The following is a 17181-nucleotide window of genomic DNA, read 5'->3' on the forward strand; positions in this document are numbered from 1 at the left end:
TAAAAATACACTGTACACATCTAAACTCCATATTTTTATTTTGCGTTTTTCTATGAACGAGTACGTACACACTCTACCGAATCCACATTGCCTAGTCGTTCAACAATTTTATTACTCGTACCTACCCACTCTCTAGTACAATATATTTATATATACTATACCATAATACGAGCAATAGACTCGCATGCCTATATCCAATCGTTCGCGAGTTTCAGTGCTAAAGTCACCCTATTTTTCATTAGTTTATCTCCCGAATAATAAACAACCAAATAACAAAAAATAAACAAAAAAAAAACAAGGGTTGTCTCGAAATTCCGATCTCTACTATGTTTTGTTAATTCTCTTTTATCGTTACGATTTGCAATAAAAAATTCCAGCTATTTATTTTCTCTTATCAAACGTTTTTGAATAATAATATTTGTTCTTTATTTATTACGAATAAATATTTTTTTATCAAGCCCTTTTATTAAAAAAAAAAAAAAAAAAAAAAAAAAATGACCCCATAAAATAATTTTCATATGGTCATAAATATATAAATAATAATCTCAGATAAGTTTCTCACTCGAAGAAGTGTCAAAAAAATAAATTTACTCTACAAATAAATATTTTAGATTTAACTTTCTGGTAGCGAGAAGATTTAACGATCATGCACCACCTGTCGGATGTTTTTAACACTATTTATAATCGGAAAATTATTTATGATAATATATTTGCATTTTTCCGGTGGAATCGTTAGAGTGATAGGAAAACTTAAAAAAGTTTTTTGTAGAAAATTTAATTTCCTACAAAAAAGGTCTCGTGCATTAAAACTCTAAAAAGCGTCGTTTAGAAGATATCGAGCATTTCACAAAATAATTTGTGGAGTGATAAATTTTGTGAATTTTTTTACAATTTTTTTACAAAGGATTTTTTTTAGGGAATAAAATTTTCTATAAAAAATTAAAATCAGTTTTTCTATAAGTTCAACTGTTTCATTGGAAAAAAAAAATTTATATAATTTAAAAATTAGATAAAAAAAAAAATTCGGGATTCTATAACGAAAATTGCGACGCATTAGTTGATCGTGAATAAAATAATTTATTTGTAGACATTAAATAACAACGAAGGGGAAGTGAAGTACCGGTAGCTTTGGTAGGCGATAAAAAAAAATAATAGAGGGATGTTAATAACAAACTACAGCAAGTAGAACCTAGTAGAGTAACTATTTTATGGAGGGTAAAATAGAGAAGAAAGGAAGAGGAAACAAAAGGCGTACCATCAATATAAAGACGATCGATTCTGTCAGATTGACTAAACCGGCATGCCGTGGATGTTACGGTCTAACACACCATGTGTACTCTACAAAGACGACCTTTATCGAGGGATGAAAATGTTCCGTCAGGCTTGTACGTGATTTCAAACCGAGCATACTGACATGAAAGTACGAGGCTTAAACTCACCGTTTTGCTATTCGCCGGTCATTAACGTAAATATTTTTAGACGACCAAAATAAATATTAATTACAACCCGAGTGGAAGCCCTTTTGGCCTTTGGTCGCTAAAATCGGGTTTTGCGGCTCCTAAATCTCGATATTCCTCAGTACAGTCAAGAGTTCTTTATTCATGTATTATTATTAAAGTAAGCGGCGGCGTAGTCACGCCTCGGGTCTCGGGGCTAGTCCGAAGTCATAATAGAAGATCGCCAGGAGAACGTGCATTGAATTTTTCACTTTCATCCCCAGCAAAATCCGCTACAATATTTAAATTTAACACAACGTGATCCCGCTTGATTCATTTTTAACAAAATGAGATACATTGTGCTCCGTGAATAAATCTCAACAAAATTATTGAGGCGAGCAATCATCACGAATAAGCGTTTTAGTTTGTTGACAATAGTTTTTTCTTTGAAATTTTTTTATATTGTTCGCTTTTAGTCATTTTTCAAAGCGGTAATTTTATAAATTTTTTTTGTATTATTTAATATTCGTGAATGTTTGAATTTTCTGCTTTTTGGTGAATTTTTATTTCAATAATTTGCATTATTAAATTCTCTACTTTTTCTAGACCTTTAAAAAATTTATATGCTACGATAAAAGTTAAATTAACAAAATCAATTTTTTTTATCACTTAAAAAAAAAAGAAAATTCATGAAAAAAATTTTTTTTTTATAATTTTCTAGAGTTCTTCTTCATATATGACTTTTCTTAATGCACTAGCATCTCCATGATCCATTAAATTTATTTCTGTAGTTAGAAAGCTTTTATTAAAAATTAAAAATTTATATAAAAGATGCATTACGTTTAAAAAATTCACGGTTATATAATAAACATAACTCTTCATTTATTTTATTTTCAATTTGAGCTCGTACTTTCCCCTACGGAAGATATATCCGTAACATATGTCCAAACATAAAAAAAAATTTAGTCCACAATTTTTTATATGAATCATATTCAGAAATTTTATTAATTTCACGTCAGTTCTGATGGGCTAAAAATCAATAATTAAATTTATTTTTAAATATAAAATTAAAAAATCAATTGTTCAATTAAATTTCAAAGCATTTTTCCGTTTCGGCGTCACGATTAATTTAACCGCGTCCCCTAAACTCGGACATCTTTTCATTTAAGAAGATTACGAAGTTCCTTTTGTTTCCGCAAAAGCTTTCGGTAACTTATTTTTTTTTTTTCTATTTTTCTTTCTATCTGCAGTCCTCAAGTTCCGTCTTTCCTCAAACGAGTTCAAAATAAAAACAAAGACCCCAAGAACAGACATAACTCCATTACGTCTCTTTGTATTTTTATTATTTCATAAGTGCATTAAATATTTAATATCACGTTCTGTTTGAAGATATATCTCTCCTTTTATGAAAGAGGTTGATAATAACAACAATAATACCAGCAGAGGAAAATAATCTCGTACTTAAAAAATTAGTAGCAAGAAAAGTATTAAAACGCTCTGTTTTTATAACTTTATGTATTAAGTTTTTAGTAAACAGGCCGTTTTTTTTTTTTTTTTATTTCTTTTTATGAAAAGTGGATCCAATTATTTGACTGTAAAATTAAATAACAATAACTTTGTAATCTTTAAAAAAATTCCTCAATTTTTTTTATTTCTACATTTATTCTGGTGAAATAAATTCTTTGGCTTAGTCACCTCTTAAGTGTACTTGATATTTTTTTTCAATTGTACGATAACACTCGACTTGTCTGGTCTATTCATCGGCTGGAACGCCTTTGTGGCGCTCCAATATCGAGAGCCAGTGGAAAAAGTCTACGGTTCGACAGACATTATCAATTTTTATGGATTATTCGACTGTAATGCGGTTAATGTTCTTATAATAAATTAATATCTATAAAAAAAAAAAAATATTGTAGTTAGGTTTTTTAAAAAAGAGAAAAGTCTGATAGGTTTTTAACCTTTAAAGACTTTCCTCACATAAAAAAAATTTTTAACCGATAGAAAAATCAACCTATTGTTAATAAATTAATTATAAATTTATTGAGTACGAGTAATTTATAAAAAAAAATTTTTTTTTTTCATCAATTTTATCGAACATTTGTCTGAATATTATAAGAACGTAATCCTTCAAATTTTACCATGTCAACATCGTTATTTTATTACCGTAATCCACTTTTGATATAAGTTACTCTGTCAACAGAAAATAATCAAAAAACTTTTACAAAGAAAATCTAAAAGGAAGGTCGAACAAAACCTGTAATGGAGAGAAGTGAAAGCACAAACCGAAACCGATTAGCATATTCCATTAGCGTCAGTAGTGCTTCGGGTGAAGAACGTAAAATAGAATAAAGAATAGAAAATGCTTAATGGTAAATTCAAAGTATCTTTTAGATTTTTTTTTTTTTTTTATTGTGTCAGATCGATAATGCATAGAATTGCTTTTGTGGTTTTTTGACGATCAAAATCCCTACTTTCAACAAGTGGTTTGTCCATTAGCCCGCTCGAGTGAGGTATACATACACAGCATGAATATGAGAATCATGATAATGAATAGCCGCGTTGTATAGATTCTTAAAAAAAAAATTAATAATAACTAGCTACCTCGCAGTCACTATGTGACTTGTGAACTATTATTAAATAAAATTTTGCTTTATTAAATAATTACTTTTGTTAAATTGCACTGTACTTTCTTAAATATTGACATTTTTAAAGATATAAGCTCATCCCCATATTATACTCATCAAGAGCTTTCATTTGAGTACCCACATGCATTTTCATATATTTTTCATATATTCATATATATAAACATATAAAATATATGAAAAATTGATGTGGGTACTCAAATGAAAGGTCTTGATGAGTCTAATGTCGGGGTGAGCTTATATCTTTAAAAATGTCAATAGTTCACAAGATACAAGGTCATTTCTTAATTATGTATCTAGAGATAGAGCATTTTCAAATGCAGCTTAAATATTTATCATAATAAATTAATTATTGATGAAAATTCAAGTCAATATAGATAATTTGAAGAGATAAATTATTTTTATTATTATTTTTGCGGTTTATTCTTAAGAAATTAAAATTATTAATAATAATAATATATTTAATGTTTTTTATTCTCTCAAACGATTTCTTTTGACTTATTTTGAGAATTTTTATTGAATTACTCAAGCCAACTTGATTAAAATAAACTGTCGGGTGATTTATCGAACTGTTTATAAGGGTTTTAATATGAAAATTTTGTCGCAAGCGATGAAAATGAAAATGAAAAATGTGAAATATTAAATAAAAGTAAAACGTCGAGATAATGATTGAGAATGATGTAAAGGGAAATTTTCAGCCGGAGCTCAAATATGCGTAAAGAAATGTAAACGTAAAAGAAATTGACATTAGGCTGAAGGCGAATTCGCATGAGTAGTCACCAAGAGTCACGTTCGTTCAATAAAACCTGAGGTAAAAATGCAAATAGCTTGCTAGCTTCTGTCTATTGGCATACGCAGTAAAATAAAAACCTGACTCGGTTTTATATTTTTTTATTTACTCGCTTCTTTCTTTGTCGGTTCCTTTAAAACTCATGCAAATTTTGTTTGTCTGCATGTTCTACGGAGCTTATAAAAATAATGAAAGATAAAATGAATATCGGAGTAAATGGTAAATGAAATGAAAAAATGAGGAGAAAAAAAAGAGGGAAGTTAATATAAGGGAATAGAAGAGGAAAGAAATGAATTGTTGAAATTCTTTTAAAAACAGTTATGTAGCCCGGAATTTCAAATGATCTGGGATATAAATTCAGAGATGGTCACGTCACATACTTAGATCATATTACTACTCACTGTTTATTAAATTATGTTTTTTTATAGAAAAAATTTCTGAAAAATTACATTAATATATTTTTTCAAAAATTAATTTCATAATAATTTATTCAATAAAAAAATTCTTCAATTTAATATCATTTACATTTCAATATTTTAATATGGATTAAAATTTTTTGAGCGCTTAATTTTTGATCAATATTACTTTAAAAAATTCTGTTGTTAAAATTTCAGTACAATTATAAAAATTTTAAAATTTTTAGATAAAATTAAAAAATAATATCAATTTTTTTTCATCGAAAAAAATTTTTTTTCTAAATTTTTTTTTTTTTTTTTTTTTTTAACCGAAAGTTAAAATCCCCAAGAATTTTTTTCCATGATAAAAAAATTCTTCTCATCTTTTTTTCTCCAACTCTGACGTGCATTAACCGTAGGTAAAATTCCAGAAAAACAGACTTGTACTGATTTCTCTCGAGAACAAAACATAAAAAGTAAAAAAAAAGTTTTCAGTCGAGTAAACACATAAATAATTAAAATTACTATCCACGCATACACTAAAAATCACGTGAATAAATATTAACCCGTATAAATACATATAATACATATAATCGTATAAATGCGATTAACTAAATATTTATATAAATCCATTATATACATATTATATAAAACAAAAAACCAGCTATTAAATTTTATACCGACGAATAGACACTTTTACTTACAACACAACAAGTGTTGAAAGCGTAATTTATACGCAAAAATAAATTACAATTATGATTACTCAACAGAAATGATAATTATTGTATCATCATTATTATGAGTGTTTTCGAGTGGTTTAAAGAAACTGGGAAAATGAATAATATGAAGGGGCTGAAATGCAATTAGAGAAGACAATCAGTGAAATAACTTTGGGTGGTCTTATAACGAGAACGACAAACGTGATTCGATATCGGATATCACTGGTGGTAGTCTTCTGATTTATCATTATTTCCTGGATCGTTCTCTCGAGGCTCGTTAATCTTAGCTCACACCGTCCTACAATGAAAGTGAAGAGGCTTCACCCTTTTCGCTGGAAATAAATAATGAAGGATCATCTGTCGCGTGGATTTTATTATCGACAATTCTTGAGAATTTTTTTTAGGATTTTTTAAAATCAAGTCTTGTACTTTTGGTTTATATAATTGTAGACCGCTCGCTTTACTAGACTTGAGTTGAAAAAAAATTTTTTTTTCCAACTTTTACCCTTAATTATATTCTGAAGCCTTTTGTTAGCAATTACAATTTTTATTATTATTATAATCATTATTATTTTTAAAAAATTAAAATTATTAACAATTATAATAATAATAAAAATATATTTGATGTTTTTTCTCCTTTTAAACGATTTCTTTTGACTTTTCTTAAGATTTATCCTTAATTATATTTTTAAAAATTTTTTTTAGCAGTTGTGATTTTTTTTTATTAAGGATAAATAGTGTAAATATTATTTAAATGTCTTTTAAGTTGATCTTAAAAGATAAAAAAGATTTATTATATAGTTTAGTACATTAAAATATTTTTATGAACACGAAAAAAAAATCAAAGTGGAAAAATGAAGTTATTTATTGATAAATTAATAATTAATAAAAATTAATAATAATAGTTAATAAAAAAAAATCTTAAACTGTAACAATTTTAATTTTTCCACTTTTTTTCCGTGTAAATAAAAAATGTTCATGTCTTAGCTGTTTATTTCTCTGTAAAATGTTTCTTTTTTTATTTAGTCGTTGAACATCCCTTGACGTTAGAAAGCAATAATGGTAAAAGTTGAGCTTAATTATTCCCTTTGACCTTCATTATATTCAAACAAACGTAAAACAGAGTAGACCTGAAAGGAAAGATAAAGCGAAAGGAAGCAAAGAGAAAAAAATAATGCTAGCTAAAAGACTAAATGCTCCGGGCTGTCATCAGGTAATAAAGCTTTAGCTTCTAGGAATCAAGGATCAAGTTGGCTCCTACTACCAAGTTTCCTGTTTGTTTTTTCCCGGTATTAAAAAGTTTGCGATTCATTTGTTTATACATGTTAATTAATGAACTTTTTTAATGGACGCGTTTTACTGGTATTTTTCGTGTTATCTCTTATGTTAATTACTCAAAACAACTGCTGATTATAATTCAAAGCGCCTTTTTCCTCAATCTCATTAGAATTTTTTATTTACAGACAAGAAAATAAATTATAAAAAAATTTCAGATTCTTGTGAATTTTTAATGTTTCAAACAATAATTCAAATTTTAATTCTGTAAACATTAAACATATAACAGAGCTGTTAATACTATTTTAAATTATATTTATTATCCATCAATCATTATTTATTATACAGTTGATTTTTTTCCCGGCACGCGATTTTTTGTCGCATTTTTTCTGAAAGTGAATTGATCAAAAATATCTTCTGATGTTTAGATATTTTTGTTGATTTTTTGCGAACGAAAGAATGTTAAAAAAATGACAGATAAATCGTCATTTCATTTTTCTTATCAGGCTTAGATAACCTTGATGAGTATCATAAATTTTTTGTATAGTCTTTACTTCTCCAATTTTTTTGCTTGTATCTAGCCTTGAGAAAAAAGTATTTTTCGATAATATAATGTGAAAATGATTGATACTCATAAACGATAAGGAAATTTGTTTAATATCACACGTTAAAATTCTACCAGTTAGGTTAAATTAACTGAAATTAAAAAAATTAGTGTTCCTTATTTTTCCATCACTTGCAAAATCTTTTATTGATGATTCAAAAGTCGGGTATTTTCGAATATTGTCGGGATAAATATTGAAATTTTCAACATGAATTTTTTTAGGTATGTTGAATAAAAACGACGTGAGTTACTTTAATTAATTGTTGAGATTAATTATCAGAGTAAAGAATTATTAAATCTAAATAACTTTATTTTAGTTTCTTAAAAGATTATTCACCTCTCAGGAGATTTATTTTTAAAAAATTACCATCAAAATTTGTAAAAATTTATATACAGACAGAGCCTAAATATTCTAATAGTAATACAGATTTTTAGTTTATTTATTCGATAAATCAATTAACTAATTATATTGACAACAAATAACTATTTTAGATAGTCACTTAGATTGTACTTGATGGAAAATTATTTCGGTTAAAAGTTCGAAGAAAAAAAAAATTTCAGTCGAGGATTTTGCTTCGTTTTCTTTTTAATTTTCTTTAGATTATTTATTAGTAATTTGTGTTTAGATATTATGATTGGAAAAATTTGTACAGAATATAGAGTGAATGTCGAACGTGTAAGTAAAGTAATTTTTCACTGAGCATAAATTTTAAAAAGGATACAATTGATAAATAGAAAACAAAATTTTACACCCGCGACTTACACCTCACCTGCAATATTTATTATTTACAAATAATAAAATCCGTCTGATGCTGCTGACGGGTCTGTTATAAGCAGAACTCACGTAACAATAAATAATCCAAAACAGGATATGAATATATTAATATTAAATATCGGAAAACTCAGTTGTATACTCTAATTTTGTTTTGCTTTGAACTATACCTTCCTCTGATCAATCACATCTGACTGTCTGAATTCACATGTTACATGGTCTGTCTGCATCACGAGCAATGACCCTGGCACAGTTACCAAGTTGACCAAGCGCAAATGTACGCTTCAGCAATTCCGGTGCTTCCTTCATCCCTTTATCCCACCAACCCTCCACTGTACCTTTCATTATATCTATTTGCCACCCGCTCTACTCACTCTACTCACTGGAGAACTCCGTCCATGAGTTAATCCATTTGCTAACGGAATTTGATACTACACGTTATGTAACGTCTAAATTCTGCTTTGATAATTTTAAATTTTACAATAATAATATTCGATATTATTAAGAGAAAAACATAAAGACAGTCTTTTTTATGTTAATTTTGAATTGTTTAGATTTTAACCTACTTGCTAAATATTCAAGACCATTGTTTAATTTAATTTTTATCTTACACAAGCTTTTACTGGCCAAATAAATAATAATAATACTTTGTCTGTATAAAAAGTTCAAGTAATTTTTTTTTATATTTTTAATTTTTGCTTTTCTATTTTCTTTTTTAAACTATTATTTCCTTTCATTAAAACTTCAGTCCGTCAGTTAGATCCACTAACTACGGAAATGAGCTGACTGGAAAATAATAAAACAAGAGAGTGATGTTACTCTATACAAATAAATAAATACATGAAACATAAAATATGAAATATAAGACAAAAATGAAGAATGTTTTCTAGAAGTGCCTCAAGGCAACATATTTTATTTACCGGTTTTTTTCTATTTTTTTTTTTTTTTATATCTGTGCGATACTTGACGAGTACTTGGATGGCAGATGAGTGGTCCAGTAGTGATGGGTTAAGGAAGTAAAAAGTGCACTCAATTGCATTGCGGCACTTGTTTTTAAAAATATTTTTAGGACAATTTTATGTTGTTTTATCAGCAATAAAGGCCTCAAAGTTTCATTTCGCTAAAACCCTCCGTTACAATCTCGTTATTTATGGTTTTACAAACTCTGTATATTTATGGTTCCATAACTTGGAATAAATATTTTTTTTTTTTTTTTTTGAAAAGTACATAAAAAAACGAGTTGAAAAAAATAAAAATGAAAATGATTGACCCTACTTGTAAACATTTACTATAAATTATTAAGAGAATAGAAACATTGAGTGGGTGTAAGAATCAATCAAAATTTCAGAGTGATCATCATTAATATTAACAAAGTGGGTTCGGAATCTCTGAATGAGTTAAATGTCTGGATAAAAATCGTTGATCGTTAGACAATTATTTAATGAGTGAATGAATTTTTTGTTGTGAATATTGACGTATGTCACGAGTTTTATTTTAGTTCGGTGTCCTATTCACGATTGAGAGCTCTTCAATGAGGTCACTACTCGAGTAGTAGTAGTTTTATACGCGTTTTTACTCTCATTGTTTGCGTTTATAAATAATAACAATAACCGAACTTATAACAACGATTGATTCAATGTAGAAGAGTTTTTTAATTATTAAGAATTCGTTATAAACAAAAAAAAATATGGCCGATGATTTTGTATGTTCAATGATGAAAAAATATCGTCTTGAAAAATTTATTTCAAGGTTTGAGGGTACGTAAATTTCCGTCAAGTTAATTTCGTTTAAAAAAAATGGAAAATTTTTTAAATAATGATATTTTGCAATCTTGAATCAAAAATTGTCTTAAATTTTTTTATGTAAAATTGGATACATGTAAATTTTAAACAATTAAAAAAATTTTTTTAATTAAAAATTTTTTTTAATTAAAAAAAAATTTTTTTTACACCTGGTAATATTATAAAACAACAAAAAGCTTTCTTTAAAATTATAATTTAAAATTTTTATCACACAGTTGTTTATTATAATTAAAAAAAAAAAAAAAAAAAAAAAAAAACTGAACAGTAAATAAGAACAAAAACCAAATAAAATCCTTTAGAATAAGCAGTAACAACACAGTAATGAGCCAGTAGAGCGCAAACGGTTCTTTTGTACCCCCAGGGATTCAACCAACGATAAAGTCAGCCCGCCGGTAACCAGTAGATTGACGCGACAATATAGCCCGCTATTTGGCTCGACTCGTTTCATTTGAGTATTTGAGTCGATGCCATAACCCCGGGTTTGCGACTCCATTCACAGTGACACTAATAAAGGTAAAGGTGTAGTAGCATGGGGTAGGATGGGGTGAAGCTGATGTCAATCCAAAGGAATAGAAGTAGTCACTAGTGCGACCGACTAAGAGAAAATCATTTTACGTAACGTTGTTTGCATTCGTACCCGATTATACCCGCGACTTTATGTCCTTAAATTATATTATTATTTATCACCAACCTTATTCAGCAGTCACACGTACTTGCTCCGAAGCTTTTTGTTCCGTCTGGTCTAATGAACTATTTATGCGGAAAATTAATACGTCAACGCTGTTTTGTTAGTTTCGCGACTCGTCGAATGCAGGACGCGTGTTATTGACTAAGCTTCACGATATTGTTGTTAATAATTGTCAATTATTTATTTTAATCAACCGTGAACAATGTTTAGTAATTATTATTATAATTATTTGAGAAAAATAATCGAGGCAGTTATTATTATCGTGACCGTTAATCACGGTTTAGTACTTCGGATTATTTCCAAGTATGTTGTTATTTTTTTCACGTACTAACGTTACCAATTTATCGAGTAATTTTGTCGGAAAAAGAAGCTAAGGTTGTTGGAGATAAATATCTCGTGATATTAAAGAGACGCGGGAGTTTTATAACTCGTAGTTTTTCAATTATTTTTCCCAGTTTGTAATCAATCGTCTGAGGCGAAGGGAATCTGAGACTTTGAGGATTAGACCTTTCTTTATAATCAAAGTTCATTATATTACGGTGGGTCTTTTTCAATGCAAATTGAAGTTATGATTGCCAATTTATGATTTGATTTTTTTTTTTTAAAGTATAAAAAATTCGTTTTGTATGACTTATATTGTTTTGTTGTTGAAAAATTTTTTAATTAATTTTTTTATTAAAAAAAATTTTTTTTTCTGATTATAAATATTTTAATTTATGAAAAAAAAATTAATTTACATAAAAAAATCATCTTATTATAATTTTTCCTTAAAATTTAAATATTTTCAACTAAATAATGCCCCTAATTGAAGCAATGACCGCACGAAAGATCTTCAATAAACTCTCACGTGTAATAGTCCATAAATTATACACACAATGTACAACGTCTACTATATTATAGTACAGTAGTGTGTCTATTAGTAACTAAACGTCAGTCAATCCTTCTTCATCACACCCTCGTTTATCAGTAGTTCATCTAGATTGATCCTCGACGGTGAATTAAACCATGAGACCGATTCACATGCTTCTCGGCTAGGCGCTGAATACCAGCACTCGTGTCGGCCCTGTTACTATTATTATATAACCTAATAGATGTCGAGATCTCGCTGCGGCGGCACACATGCCGGTTCGCGCGTGAAATTCTCAAAGGGATAGATATGGAATTAAAATGAACGAGTCAGTCGACTTCAACTTTTACATACTCATTAAATTAAAAAACTATTTCAAATATTAGACTTAACATATGCAATTAAAAATAATTTCTTTTTTCTTGATATAAAATCGAGAAGTTGGAGACGTTCATTAAAAATTAATTAAAATTTTAAAATAAGCGCAAAGCTGGCAGAAATTTTTTTTTTTTCAAGGGAAGAAAGTTTCGAATAAACAGTGAACAGTTGAAATGAATTTATTGCAGACAAAAGTTAACGTCGGTATTTTTTAGAATCGATTAATTGGAAGTAATCAGTCGGGAATCCAATAAAAGTTTCTCGAGTATTTTATTTTTTATAAAAAATTCACTTGTTAACTTTTTCTTTTAAATTGATTGAAGACCCTGGAAAATTTTTAAAAACTATCAAAGGGAATATTTGTAATGCTGGAATAAAAAGACACTTTTAATTTTTTTTTTTTTTTTTAAATTAGTTCTGATAAAAATATTCCACGTAGAAAAATGGAAAAAAAATTAGAAGCGCAATTTTTTACATTGATAAAAGGATTTGTTTATATTTAATGAGCTTTATTAATTGTTAATAAATGATTTTTTAACATCATAGGATTTAATAAATATTTGTTGACAGTTAATAAATTAAATTATTGTCTTCAAATAAATTAAATTGTCAATAATTAATAAATCATTCTATTTGAAATTGAAAAATATTTAATTAAAAAAAAATATTCTAAACTTTAAATTCTTTTTTTTTTCTAAGTAAATATTTTGATTTTTTTGAAAATGATATATTTTTGAATTGATCATTAAAAAAATCTAAAAATTTACAAGCATGAAAATATATTACCCTTTTCATTCGACAGACGCTTCATAATTTATTTCTATTGAATTTTTAAGCTCCTTACTCAGATCAGAGACTAATAAAAAAGATAAGTAAATAAAAAAGCAACAAAGTTAAAACTTCCAATCTACGTTTTCTATCAAAATGACTATCAATCCGAAAATAGTTTACCTCAATCCCACGTCAACAGTCAGCAAAAAGCTTCCAGATTCAATTCCGCGGCTGTTTACTCGTCCTGTTTGTATTTATTCAATATATTAGCAAAAAAAAAAGTTAGCAAAGACGTGTAACCTCCTCAATCCACCGACCCAGACTCATCAGTCCGCCCACCGAATCCTTCACTGACTCAGCAGCTAAATATAATAACAATAATAAACAGAAGTAGAGCAAATAAATAATGCCAATCTTTAAGTCTTTAATTTTTACGTCGCTTCGTCTCGTTTTTTTTTTTTTTTTTTTTTTTTTTTTTCCGCTTCACATTTATCACGGTCGTGAATTTTTCCCGTGAATCACGAGTGGTCGTATTCTTACTAATCCCACTGTTGAAGTTTAATTGACGCGTCGTGACAGAGGTCAACGCACAATCCGAGGGCTTATTCGGTAACAAGACACAAGATCGAGAGAAGTCTAGAGGGTAACAAGTCGTAAAACTTTTATTTTAGTTTTTTATTAAGCCATCGGGTCATCATGCGGTACGTGCTCTTTATATCTTTAGCCAATTATTTTTTTAAGATTTTATTTTTATTTTTATGCTAGACTCTAAAGCTGAGTTGGAGCACGTCTTACACGTCTTACAAGATTTTACCTCTATATGTTGGAAAGTACCTAGTATCGCAATCTTGTCCTATCAGTTTAGCTCCAAGATCGGTATCCCGTACTATCACGCTCGGGCTGTCATTCGAAGCTGATACTTTAATCTGAGGACACACAAACCTTGATGGCTAACATTTCCATCGGGTCTTACGTTATAATCTTTGCAATTAGGATTTAACCCGGCTTATTATGGTAAGTCTCTTGTTATTTTGTCTTCAACTATTTGAGAAAATATTTATTGCATTCATTGCCAACTTTTACGGAATATATGTCGGCATTAAATTTTGACATTAATATTTGAAACATTAAAAATTCACAAGAATCTGAAAAATTTTAATAATTTATTTTCTTTTGTATAAATAAAGAATTCTAATGAGATTGAGGAAGAAATAACTAAACAAGAAATTCCAATTTTTTAAATTTCAATCTGATGTAGTTTTTTTTTTATCGGTTAAAATTAAAAAAATGTTTTCTGTACTTTGAAAGGTAGCTAAAAAGTAAAGAAATAAATCTTGTCAATTAATAAAAATCACATGAGAAAACTTACCAGATAGAAAGCAATAACTCTGCATCAACGATCTATATAAATTCCTCGGCACCCCCGAGCCTGGTACAGTTAAAACTCAGTACACCAGTGTCATAAAAACTGAAACAAATAGGAAGGAGGCGCTAAGAATAAGATAACGAAAAAAATAAAAAAGATTTATTGTTTAACTCAATTTAACTTTTTGTTCGGCTAGCGCCCAAATAAAAGAGACAAATGATTAGCACTAACCCAGCCGGGCGATTTCCCCGTAGGCCTATACGCTTGAAATTATTTCGGTTACTATTTTACGAGCCTCTTAACTTTCCCAATTTTATATATATTTTTACTTTCTACGCTCTTTATTGAGACGCGTAATAAGATGAGGGCTTTGCAAAGATTGATAGAATATTGTGATAATGCTGAATTTTTCCCTCCTGGCTTACATTTTTTCGTGTCTTGTATACGTGACTGTTTTCTTTTAGTCGCTTTTTTCCGTTCTTGCTACCTTTTCGCTCACATATTCTCCTCTATCGATCGAGACAATGAACTTAGAATCTCAATACTTTCATTTTGATATTATCGATGGATATATTGTAAGACACCCTCATTTTTATTTTTATTTAACGATTTATCCTTTTTTTTTCTAAACTAAAAAATGAGAAAATTTTTTTTTTTAAATTACTAAATTAAAAAATTCCAAAATTAATTTTCATAAATATAAATTTTAGAAAATTATTTAGAAAATTAGTATTGAATATTTTTTTATTTTTTGGACTAAAAAATCTCAAACAACAAAAATCAAAATCTCCAGCTTGTTTGCGAAAAAAATTAACTAATTTTTCTTTAACCAGCTTTTAATTATGATAAGAGCACATTCATTTTTTGTAATGAATAATTAAAAAAATAAAGCAACGTGACAATCCGGAGATGAATTTAATTGTGGACAAATTGCCAGCCGGTAAAAGAGATGATTGAAACAATGTGCACTGAGACACGTACAGTATATGCAGGGCATGAAAAAAATTCCACATTTTTTTTATGATTATTATTATTACTATTACTATTACTATTACTGTGTACAGTGAACAGAGACCGGTACTCATTTCCTCTTGATATACTTTTGTTATTTCACAAAATAAAGTTCGGTTAGCTAGCCACTTTCTCTATTTTTTTTCGCCTTCATTGTTTCATCGGCCGGGTTTAGTTAACCAGCTCGATTATGAATCTTTGTGTTTATTCAACGGAATTCTATTTTTCGAACTCGTCAATTCGCAAAATTCACCTTCACACAAGTTAAAAGAAAAATAAATGAGACAGTAAAATATTGTAATCATTGATACTAATTATAATTTTTTCATTTTGATATTAATTAGATTAATAGATGATTAATTAATTAAAGTGTAAATATAAATACGACAATATTGAGTTAATATGCTGGTAGGCGGTAAATTGATTAGTATAATATAGACTCGCGATTGAATACAATTAATAATCCAATGTTCATCGTGCATAACTGACGTCTCACGATGTAAACAAGCATGTTAACAATGATCCGGGTTAATTATACTGATTAAGCATCTCACTTCTTGCTTGTCAAATTAAATTTAATTATTATTTTGATATTGATGCCAAAAATTTGGAACTCAAATTTTACGATCTTTAGTTTTGCGGAGCCAAAGTCTTCAATCAATTTAAAAATATGTACACTGTATAAATCTGAAAATAAAAATTTTTTTAGCTTAAAAGGCTGCTTAAAAATTTTTTTTTTTTAATTTTTGGCTTTTTGCTTTAAAAATTGAACAATTGATTTTAAAAATTCAAAATTTTTTTAAATTCGGAATACTATTATTGGATTTTTGAAAATAAGATTTTTTTTTGGTAGTAGTATTTTTTTTTTTTGAATTTTAAATTGAAAATTTTGAATTTTAATTTTGAAATTAAAAATTTTGAAGTTTAATTTTTAAAAGTTTAAATTGTCAATTTTATAACAGAAAGAACATTAAATTACAAGTTTTATTTTTTATAAATTTCTTTTTAGCTCTAAAAAAATTTTTGTAATCTAGAAGCGCATAATAAAAAAAAAATTTTTTTCTGAGTATTTTTAATAAATTTTGAGGGTGAATATAGCAAAAAAAAAATTTTTTTTACACTTTTTTGGCATAACTAACTTGACACAACATTTAAATTATTATTTGAAGCTGATAACATTTTTTAATAGCTTAACAATTGATATTTTTTGTATAAAACCTAAAAAGTGTATTAAAAGTATACTCTGCTGATTGAAAAAACAGTTGCATGTTAAAAAAAAAAAAAAAAAAAAATTAGTACAAAAAAAAACCCACTGAGTTTTTTTGTGCCTTGGATCGTGTCAATGAACACAAATGCACGTTGTCGATACGCCTGTACATAAAGTTTTAGACAAAAAATCCACGCATTCGACTGGCTGCCCAGTTTAAATTGCGGAGTTTAAAGCTTTTCATGTTTTCATCCCAACTTCATGACACAAGCGCTAGAAAAAAATTTTTTTCACAAAGATAAAAATGTTACTAAATGGAATGAAAAGAATAAACTGTGTTTGTTCCGATTTTTATGATAAAAATTCTTTTCTAATTTTAAATATCATTATTTTTTGCGAGTACAAAACTGAATTTAATTTTTTATATTATTTTTCAGTGTACTGTATTTATTAAAATTGTAATTACATCGGTAATTTT

At 27.8% G+C, this 17181-nt stretch overlaps 1 protein-coding gene across 1 annotated transcript in view; it reads right to left on the bottom strand.

Moving 5' to 3' along the window:
• The window catches only part of LOC141536213 (GTP-binding protein Di-Ras2), a 39595-nt gene that overhangs the window by 13018 nt on the left and 9396 nt on the right, over positions 1 to 17181 (bottom strand). Inside the window, exon 2 of the mRNA XM_074256568.1 lies at positions 14489 to 14587. The gene's annotated coding sequence lies outside the window, so the exon portion shown is untranslated. The remainder of the gene's footprint in view (positions 1 to 14488; positions 14588 to 17181) is intronic.

The sequence above is a fragment of the Cotesia typhae genome, unplaced genomic scaffold (genome assembly GCF_013202065.1).
Source record: "Cotesia typhae breed Kobodo isofemale line unplaced genomic scaffold, CoteBio_Ctyphae scaffold_152, whole genome shotgun sequence".
Classification (NCBI taxonomy): Eukaryota; Metazoa; Arthropoda; class Insecta; order Hymenoptera; family Braconidae; genus Cotesia; species Cotesia typhae.